The sequence below is a fragment of the Helianthus annuus genome, chromosome 2 (genome assembly GCF_002127325.2).
Source record: "Helianthus annuus cultivar XRQ/B chromosome 2, HanXRQr2.0-SUNRISE, whole genome shotgun sequence".
In the NCBI taxonomy this organism is placed as follows: Eukaryota; Viridiplantae; Streptophyta; class Magnoliopsida; order Asterales; family Asteraceae; genus Helianthus; species Helianthus annuus.
In genome coordinates, this window is record NC_035434.2 from 84,746,395 (window position 1) to 84,755,731 (window position 9,337).

A 9,337-nucleotide genomic window follows, 5' to 3' on the forward strand; every position below is an offset into this window, starting at 1 on the left:
AAGTTCGGAGATTATACAATACATTTCAAAAGTCGGACTACTTCATGTATAATAAAAAATTAAAGTCAGACATATAACATACATTAAAAACTCGGACCCAAGGCCCTCTACACAAAGTCGGACCAACTCATTATGACTTCAGCAAGTTATTCATTCACATGGACAATCACATGTCTACTGCTATAAATCACGCACTATCTTATTATACGCAATACATTACTACAATCGGTCCACTAGAAGTTTGTTTAATATATATGTTGTCAGCCATTTATAAAAACTAAATTGACACAATAGATTTTAGTGGTTTAAAAGGCCCTATCATGTTAATCGGCTCTTCTGACAAATCCATGTGCAAATATGAGACAAATCCATGTGAAAATATGAATGCTATGACCGGCTTCTATCACATTGGCTGCACTTTTCAATACAATTCACATGCACAATCAGCCATATATATTCATTAATGTGCCAATCATCAATCCAACATCATAATGTTTATCATTTATCATCAACAGACTCATGTTATCATTCTATTGGACCTCTACTCAACTGTTACATCAAGTTTTATTACTATGCATATCAGTCATGTTTCAATCATAAGCATATAGCCGAACACATCATCATACGGTACATAACAAGCATATGGCATAATCATACATCTATATGTACATACTCGTTAAATCGGATTGCACGTAAACGAGGTTAGCAATTAGGGATCATTATAAACGAGAACCAGGCTTATATATACAAGAATTAACACACGAATCTACAAACCCCAATTACACTGAGATGATGTCCTCGAAGAGATCCGGAGAGGTGTTGCCGTCGCACACTTGGTAGGGGAAAGAAAAATAGGGTTTGTTCCAAATGACATCCTATCTACGTACATGCTAATATGTGAACAAAGTTTGGGCCGGTTGCAACACAACAATCTTGGGCCGGTTGTAATCGCTCAACACAACAGCGAATTGGGTCGGATATTATCACAATACGGACATGTGTTACAAGCGGGTTTCAGGTATACGGTCCGGTCCTGATTCGCTAACGAAGCCCACTAACTAAAGTTCACTTCCTAATCCCGTTTTATTAAACCCTTACACATATAAAATCTATATATCATGAATAACACGTATATTGCATCTCAAATAATATAAAACACACTTTGCAAATTAAGTACAAGGTTAAGTCAGACAAGTCAAACAAGTCAAACAACTACACAGTCAAAGTCAACGCACATTAAATGCGAAAGTGAAAGTCGGAAACTCGAGTTGTCACAGAACCACCTAGTCTCTCTGACTACGACCCAGTCTCTCAGACTGACCTTCCCAGTCTCTCAGACTGCCCCAGCTAGTCTCTCCGACTAACTCCCCAGTCTCTCAGACTGAACTATAAACGAATTCCTCGAAATGTAGTTTGTGCCTTTTGTTTATAAAAATGTTTGTTCCCTGGATCTGTACATTTTGTGTATGCAATGTAAACATGTTTGAAAACATTGAGAGCCCTAATGATCATAGTCTAGACTCGAGAAAGAATCCTAGTTCGCTACGATCGAAGCTCTGATACCAAGCTGTCACACCGTGACTTTTGCGGAAGCGTGATTATTGGTGTGACTTTCTTAATACCATAGCATTCAATCATAACAACGCTATATGATAAAAACCATAAGATGTTCATCCATTAATTACGTTTGAAAATAACACAACATACTTGTTTGAAACATCGATACCAAATTCAAGTTACAAACCACAACATGTTTAAATGAGTTCATGAAGACTCAACAAAAGACCTTAAATAAAACCGGGTTTAGAAACATGTGTCCCGTCCAGGAATAGGATACACTTCCTAAACCCTACGACCTCGGATGACATCTTTTATTTGTAACGCAGCTTGAAAACATGCAACACCTGCCAGATCCACTTAGTTCCCTGAAATACATGTAATTTTAAAACATCAACAAAAGTTGAGCGAGTTCATGTGTGTGTGTATGAATAAACCTTTAAAGTATGTCTGTATGTATGTATGTCCCTGGTATGTAGCAATAAGGAAAAACAGATCACCAATGGTTTGCAAGGCCAATGGTATGTGTGAAATGGTGCAGGAAAACTCAAACCTAGCGGAATTTTGCCACGACAATAGTATGTGGACATAGTCACCACATGGGCCACCCTGGTCCTCATGGGTGTGGGCTCGCTACACCCAAATAGATCTATCACTCATGTCCCTCGGTCCTACGACGAGGATTAATGGCCTTAAGTGTTGTACCCACCTTTCACATGATCAAGCAGTAACCCTCCTTAGCTAACCATACCATGTATGAAACGTTTGTAAATAATTGTAACATGTATTTCACCCCTGAAGTTATAAAACTGAAAACAATTAAAAGAAAAGGGGGACATGAACTCACGGTTTTGCGTCTTCTGTGCTTGTAACTCAAGTCTCCTCAGCAAACACGACTCCCTACAATGTACTAGGGTCTATTAGACGAACGGGCCGTGCCTTGCCTTAGTATTTACGTTTTTGAGTTACGTTTCTTTTAATATTGTCCCAAGTTATAATTTCTTGTTAAAATAATGATTATTTTAACTTTAAATTATATTTAATTTTGGAATACTTGTTTAAACAGTATTTTGTAATAATACTTCTCAAGTATTTATTTTCGTATTTCCTTCCCAAGGATGGGGGTATCTCATACATGTATATTTGCATTCTTGTATTTGTAGCTCCAAAATAATATATTTTTAAGTCTAACTTAGAAAATATATTTAAACTTATTTTGTCCAAAAATAATGTATTTCAAGAAAATATATATTTTTCACAAAAATCATATATCTTCTAAATATACTAAGAAAATATATTTTTACTTCCAAAAAGAATATATTTTCTCCTTGTCGAAAATATGATATACTATGTAATAATACTAAAAATCATATTTTCATTTCTTGTATCCAAAATAATATTTACCAAAAATATATTTATAATGGTACCTTCCGGAATATTTTGTAAGTTACGTTCTTGCGTTCGGTTTCACAATATTAAGTGTGTAACTTATATATTTATTCTTTGTGATTTTTGGTATTAATTTGGATTGTAAATTCTTGGTATTTTGTTAAGTTATATTACTTTAAATCCTAAAATAATATAACTAATACACAAAGTATACAAATAATCACACACAATGTGTCTTTAATGTAAATATATATTCTTTTTTTTTGGAAGGAGACTTTCTCTTTACAAGACCGAATTGGTCTCCGGGGTCATGTCAAAGACATTCCCCCGTCAGCCCCGCTCTTCCGAACGCGATGTTCGATCGGGCCCCGGTCGTTGCGCAAGCTGACTTCCGCCCAGAAACCATACTGCCCCCACACGAGAGACTCGCTGGGGTAACAGCTGGGTAAAACCGGGTTGCCCTCAGGACCGCACCATGCCTCGGTAGGAACAATCCATCATTGGGACTCCCACCCCCCGAATGCCGCAGCCAGGAGTCGAACCGGCGACCTCCAAGGAGGAAGCTGGCCCAAGTTAACCCAAGTGGGGATACCCAACTGGGCTAGGAGGCGGTTAAATATATATTCTTAATACATATTTATCCATTTTTATTTATAAAAAAAATCCTCCAATACTTGTATTTTTGTAACAAATTCTATGGCAAAGTTTATATTGAAAATCATAGTTAAAACACACTTGTAAATATTTGTTTAGAAAATATTTTTCTAAGTGTTTATATTTTTAGAAAATTTTGCCATAGTTTCCCCTAAAAATGGAGGTGTCCATGCTATCAAAGCATATCATTTTCTTTTTAAAATCATCATAAACATTCAACAATCAACCCTAAACAACTTTCACTTACCAAGTGCCAAAACTATGCTATTTACAAAATAATCATGAACTTGAACTTTCATAAAAACTTGTAGTAACTTGGTGGTGTGTTTAGTAGACTTAGTTATGCTCTAAAGTGTGTTTACTTCTTCAAAGATCTCATTCTTGAAAGATTTAGGTGTTTACAACTTAATAGATGATTTTTCCAAAAATCATTCTCTTGAATTTTTCTTGTAAACAATGTATTCTTATACTTGTTTCACCACTAGAAACATGGTTGGCTTTCTTAAAAAAACAATGTTCTTGTAAATCTTGTGATTTAACTTGGTTTCTTTGGAAACCTATTTTGTAATCATCCACATTTATGTCTAGTAAAAATATTACATACTTCATTATTTACAAAATCATTTTCATTGTCAAGTTCATGAAAACATAAAGCATGATGATCTTGGTCTTTCACAAGATCATCACCTTAACTTACTAGATCATGTGTTTAATCACAATCTAGTAGGTTTCCTTATGATGTCTAACATCACTAACACAAATCATCAATCATCAAGAAGCAAATCATCACTAATCAACAAGTATTCATATGTTATTAAGCTTATGTTCATGTTTCAAGATTATGTTCTTAGTGTTCATCAAGATTAACAATGTATATCATCTTTTAACCAACAATATATGAAGTAGGATCAAGTATTATGAAGCTTACTACTAGCACAAAGGCTAGGGAAGAACACTTGATGTTGTAGATGACAAATGTGTTGGATAAAAGCTATTGGGAGAGGTCCTTCAAGATCCACAAGCTCCACACTACCTTAAACACCTTCTAGTACCTTGTGTATACTTGAGATTGGGTGAACAAGATCGAATGATGATGGTGGTTGTGGGGGGTGTTCTCGGCCGAAGAGAGGAAAGGGAGGAGAGAGTGGTGTGAGTGAAAGAATCCTCTTATAACCATGTTAATCTATTAACCCTTGTGTAATGTGTTCCCCAAGTACATATCAAGATCATCTAAGATATCAAAGTGAATCCAAGGAAGATTAAGTAGGATCAAGGGAAATCTTGGGGTGTGGGCCACATGGTGATCGTCTATATGAGGAGGGGGGTCTTGGTTGTGATTAAATGGGCAGTTAGATTATATAGTTAGATCTTAAGTGTATTGATTAGTGTTTAAGTGTATGATGTGTTATACAGTGTGTTAGGGTATTCGGGGATCATAACTAACTTGGAAACATTAAAACAATGTCTCTAGTATAATTTTGGTGTTTCGGGTAGGGTCCGGTTGTTTGGTTAGATACCGGTTCGTTAAAGTGTCAAACTATTCCATTTAGTGATCTTTATGTACCCTTTTGTGACACTTTAAATTCCCAACTCTTAGGAAAGCATTCAGGACCATTTTGCCATATTTTTGCATGTTACAAATCTGTTAAATTGCTGATTTTTGCTGAAAAATGCTGAATTCAACACTTTAAGTGGGTTTTAGGCACTTTCCGGCACTAAACTATCACCTAGTGAAGCAGTTTTGCGGTCCTTACTTCCCTACACACCATACTAGTGTAGTACCTTATCTCTGGCCCATACGGGGTCTCAAAACACTGTCTGTCTATGTACTGAACATCGTCAGCATTTTTCTGAGTTATCCGCTAACTGTGCTAACCGTGCTTTGTGCATAGTTTATGTCACCAAAGTTTGCATGTAAGAATGATGTGACAATATGATATGTGATGCACATGTAAGTATGATACAGAAAGCAGGAAGCAGACATTTGTAATTCAGCACAGTCATTAAGCACTAATCATGGTTAATTAAATTGTACGGATACCGGGATTTTTGACGGTTGTCACAGATTAGACGTTGAGGATAAACCGGTACTAAAAGCTCTTGTGTCCTTCGACGACCTCGGTATCTTACCAACGCTATACTACGCTCACGATAGGTGCACTTGCCCAAGTGTGTGTTTAGTGTTAGTAGAATATCGTGTTTTATAAATTTAAAACCTGACTAATGCGTAAAATGTGCTTAAAATATCAATAAAAACATATTACACTTGATACGCACCAATCATTGGCCTAATCATTTTTCTTATTTTACTATTTTTTTAGGATTTTTTTCATTTTTCAGCTTCTGCAGACTTCAGCACGGGCCGTGCCTGATTGGACACGGGGCCGTGCCCAGCAACCTTACTGGCAGTTTTTGTTTTCTGAGTTACAGAAGAGTGACCACTATGGTGGTGCACCACGGGGCCATGTTGAACTTCCCAGTAACTGGGATCCAGAAAACAATTACTACAACAACCACCACGGGCCGTGGTCAGCGACCACGGGGCCGTGGTGAGACTCCTGACCAACATTCTTTTTGTTTTATCGTAGGACTTAGAACCCAGGCGTAGCACCTGAACTTTCTACGCAGTGCATGAGCTCCAGTTCTAATAAAGACATAAAAGAACCTCTAGACGAACCCAAACGCTTTCTAAGAAAGAGACTAAAAGCTAAAACTCAAGAGAAAGCTTCGGGGGACCAACCTCCAATGGCGGATCAACGTACCCTTATGGATTACCTACGGCCCACTGTAGGTAATCTCGGAGCCGCTATCAATGCACCGAATGTCGATGCCAACAACTTCGAACTTCGGCCGCATTTGATTCAAATGGTCCAAAATTTTGTAACCTTCCATGGCTTAGCTGATGAAGATCCCCATCTACATATTACCAACTTTTGGGAAATATGTGATACTTTCCGGATCAACGGAGCATCAAACGATGCCATCCGCCTCCAAATGTTCCCTTTCTCACTAACAGACCGAGCCAAGGCTTGGCTTAATACCCTCCCAAGTGGTTCGGTAAACACTTGGGATGAACTTGCCCAAAAGTTTCTATATAAATATTTCCCGCCCTCTAAAACTGCTAAATTAATGACGGAAATCAATACATATTCAAAAGAGGACGGGGAATCCTTATATGAAACTTGGGAAAGATTCAAGGAGCTATTGAGGAAATGTCCTCATCATAGCCTCGTGGTTTGGCAACAAGTATCCACTTTCTATAAAGGGTTGTTGCCACACACAAGACAAACACTTGACTCTAGCTCCGGGGGACTCCTAGGTAATCGTCGCCCAAATGAAATTTATAATCAAATTGAGGAAGTTGCTCAAAACAATTTTCAATGGCACACACCCCGAGGCACAAATCTATTGCCCCGGGTGCCCATAAAGTGGATGAAAGCACCTCTTTACAAACCCAAATCGAGGCCCTATCTTCAAAAATCAAAAAGTTAGAAATGGCAAAAACGGCCTCAGTTATGGCTTGCGAAGGGTGTGGTTGGCCACATGAAAATTGGAGTTGTATGAAAGAAATGGATAATCAAACTACATTGATAATAAACCTAGGCCGTCGGGTCCCCCAACGGGCACTTACAACCAAGGATGGCGTAACCACCCTAACCTTGGTTGGAGGGAACCCGACTATAGTAGTAACCAACAAAACCAAAACCAACGAACAAACTTTCAACAACAACCAAGAAATGAGTCACACAATTTCTCACAACAATAAGGGGGATGAGAGAGGCTTGAAGACACTGTTTCACACCTCATCTCCGAAACCGAAAAAAAGAACTCGGATCGATTCCAACAAATGGAATCAAACTTTAGAAATCAACAAGCTAGTATACAAAACATTGAAAAATAACTACATCAACTAGCCAAAATTTCTCCGAGAGACCACAAGGCGCACTACCTAGCAATACCGAAACCAACCCAAAGGCACAAGTATATCTCATAACACTAAGAAACCGGACCATAGGTCCCGAGGAGGCCCCCTACCCCCATCCGGAAAAAAGTCCATCTAGTCAAACCATGACGTCACCCCCAACCCATAAGGAAACAACGCCTCTGCCAAATCCCGAACCAACTAAGAACCCCTCGGTGCCCTACCCCGCTCGGCTACTTCGCCAAAAGACCGACGAGCAATTCACAAAATTCATAAACTTGCTAAAACAATTGCATATCAATCTTCCATTTGTGGAAGTCCTCACTCAAATGCCAAAATATTCAAAATTTATGAGAGACTTCCTTACTCACAAAAGGAAGATTGAAACATTGCAATTAGTCAATTTAAGTGAAGAATGCTCCGTCGTACTACTCAACAAACTCCCACAAAAGAAAATCGACCCCAGAAGCTTCACAATCCCTTGTTCCATTGGGGGATCTCCTGTACGCAATGCACTAGCCGACCTTGGGGCTAGCATCAATCTCATGCCCGCATCAATGTTTGACCGACTCGGACTAGGTAAAACAAGCCCCACAAAGATGAGCATACAACTAGCCGATAGGTCTATGAAATACCCACAAGGTGTCACCGAAAATCTATTGGTAAAAGTCGGAGACTTTGTCTTCCCGGCCGACTTTGTCATACTCGACATGGAGGAAGACACCGAAGTACCGCTCATTCTAGGAAGACTGTTGTCACACCCTGGCTTTGCGGAAGTGTGGGTTAATCTGGTGTGACTTCTTAATACCATAGCTTAATCACAACAAAGCTATATAAAAGTAAAAACATGCAGACCATCCATTGATTTAAGTTTCAAAATAAAAGTACCACAACATTGTTTTAAAGCGTTGACACATGCAACGGAAATTACAACCTAATAATATAAAAACATTGTTCAGAAGACATAACCATAAACATAAACTAGACGCAGTTTAAGAACTGTGACTCGTCCAGGTAAAAGCCACAACCCCTAAACTTGGATGATCCCATAACTCTTACGCAGCGTGAGAACGTAGCATACCGTGCCAGATCCTTAATTCCCTGAAATACATGTAAGTTGGAAAAATCAACAAAAATGTTGAGCGAGTTCATGTGTAGTGAGTATGTAAAACCTTTGTAAGTATAAAATCCCTGGTATGTAGCAAATAAGGAAATAAAGAGATCACCAACGGTTTGCAAGGCCATTGATATGTGTGAAGTGCAGTAGGAAGACTCAAACCTAGCAGATTTTTGCGTCGGGCACCAAGTCACCTCGAGGTCCGTACTGTTGGGCCTGGGGCTAGGCTCACTACACCCAGATAGATCTACCGCTATTGTCCCTCGGTCCTACACTGAGTATTAATGGCCTTCTGTTCTCGCCTACTCACTCACATGATCTAAGTAGTAACCCTCCTTACGCTAATCATACCATGTGTAATAGTATTCGTAATCATAGTAACATGTATTTCACCCCCGCAGTTTAAAAACTGAAAACAAGTAAGAAAAAAGGGGGACATGAACTCACCGAAGTGCGTCTCTAACTAGTAATCTCCCAGTCAACCTGCTGTGCGACGACCTACACGTACTAACTTCTATTAGACGGACGACCATGCCTTAGCTTAGGGTTTAAGTTTTTGGGAAATAGTTAGAAAACTATTTCGTGTTTACACTTCTTATTTATGTATTAATTACATTCCTTCCCAAGGATGGGAGTTTTAATACATGTGTGTTTATATATCTTCAAAATATATTATTAAGTCTCACTTAATAAAATAT

At 38.5% G+C, this 9,337-nt stretch overlaps 1 non-coding gene across 1 annotated transcript; it reads right to left on the reverse strand.

Moving 5' to 3' along the window:
* Positions 1 to 6,723: 6,723 nt before the first annotated feature.
* Positions 6,724 to 6,830, reverse strand: LOC118489879. The gene has a single exon (XR_004887892.1). It is a non-coding gene; the product is annotated as a small nucleolar RNA R71 (small nucleolar RNA).
* Between the last annotated feature and the right edge of the window lie 2,507 nt (positions 6,831 to 9,337).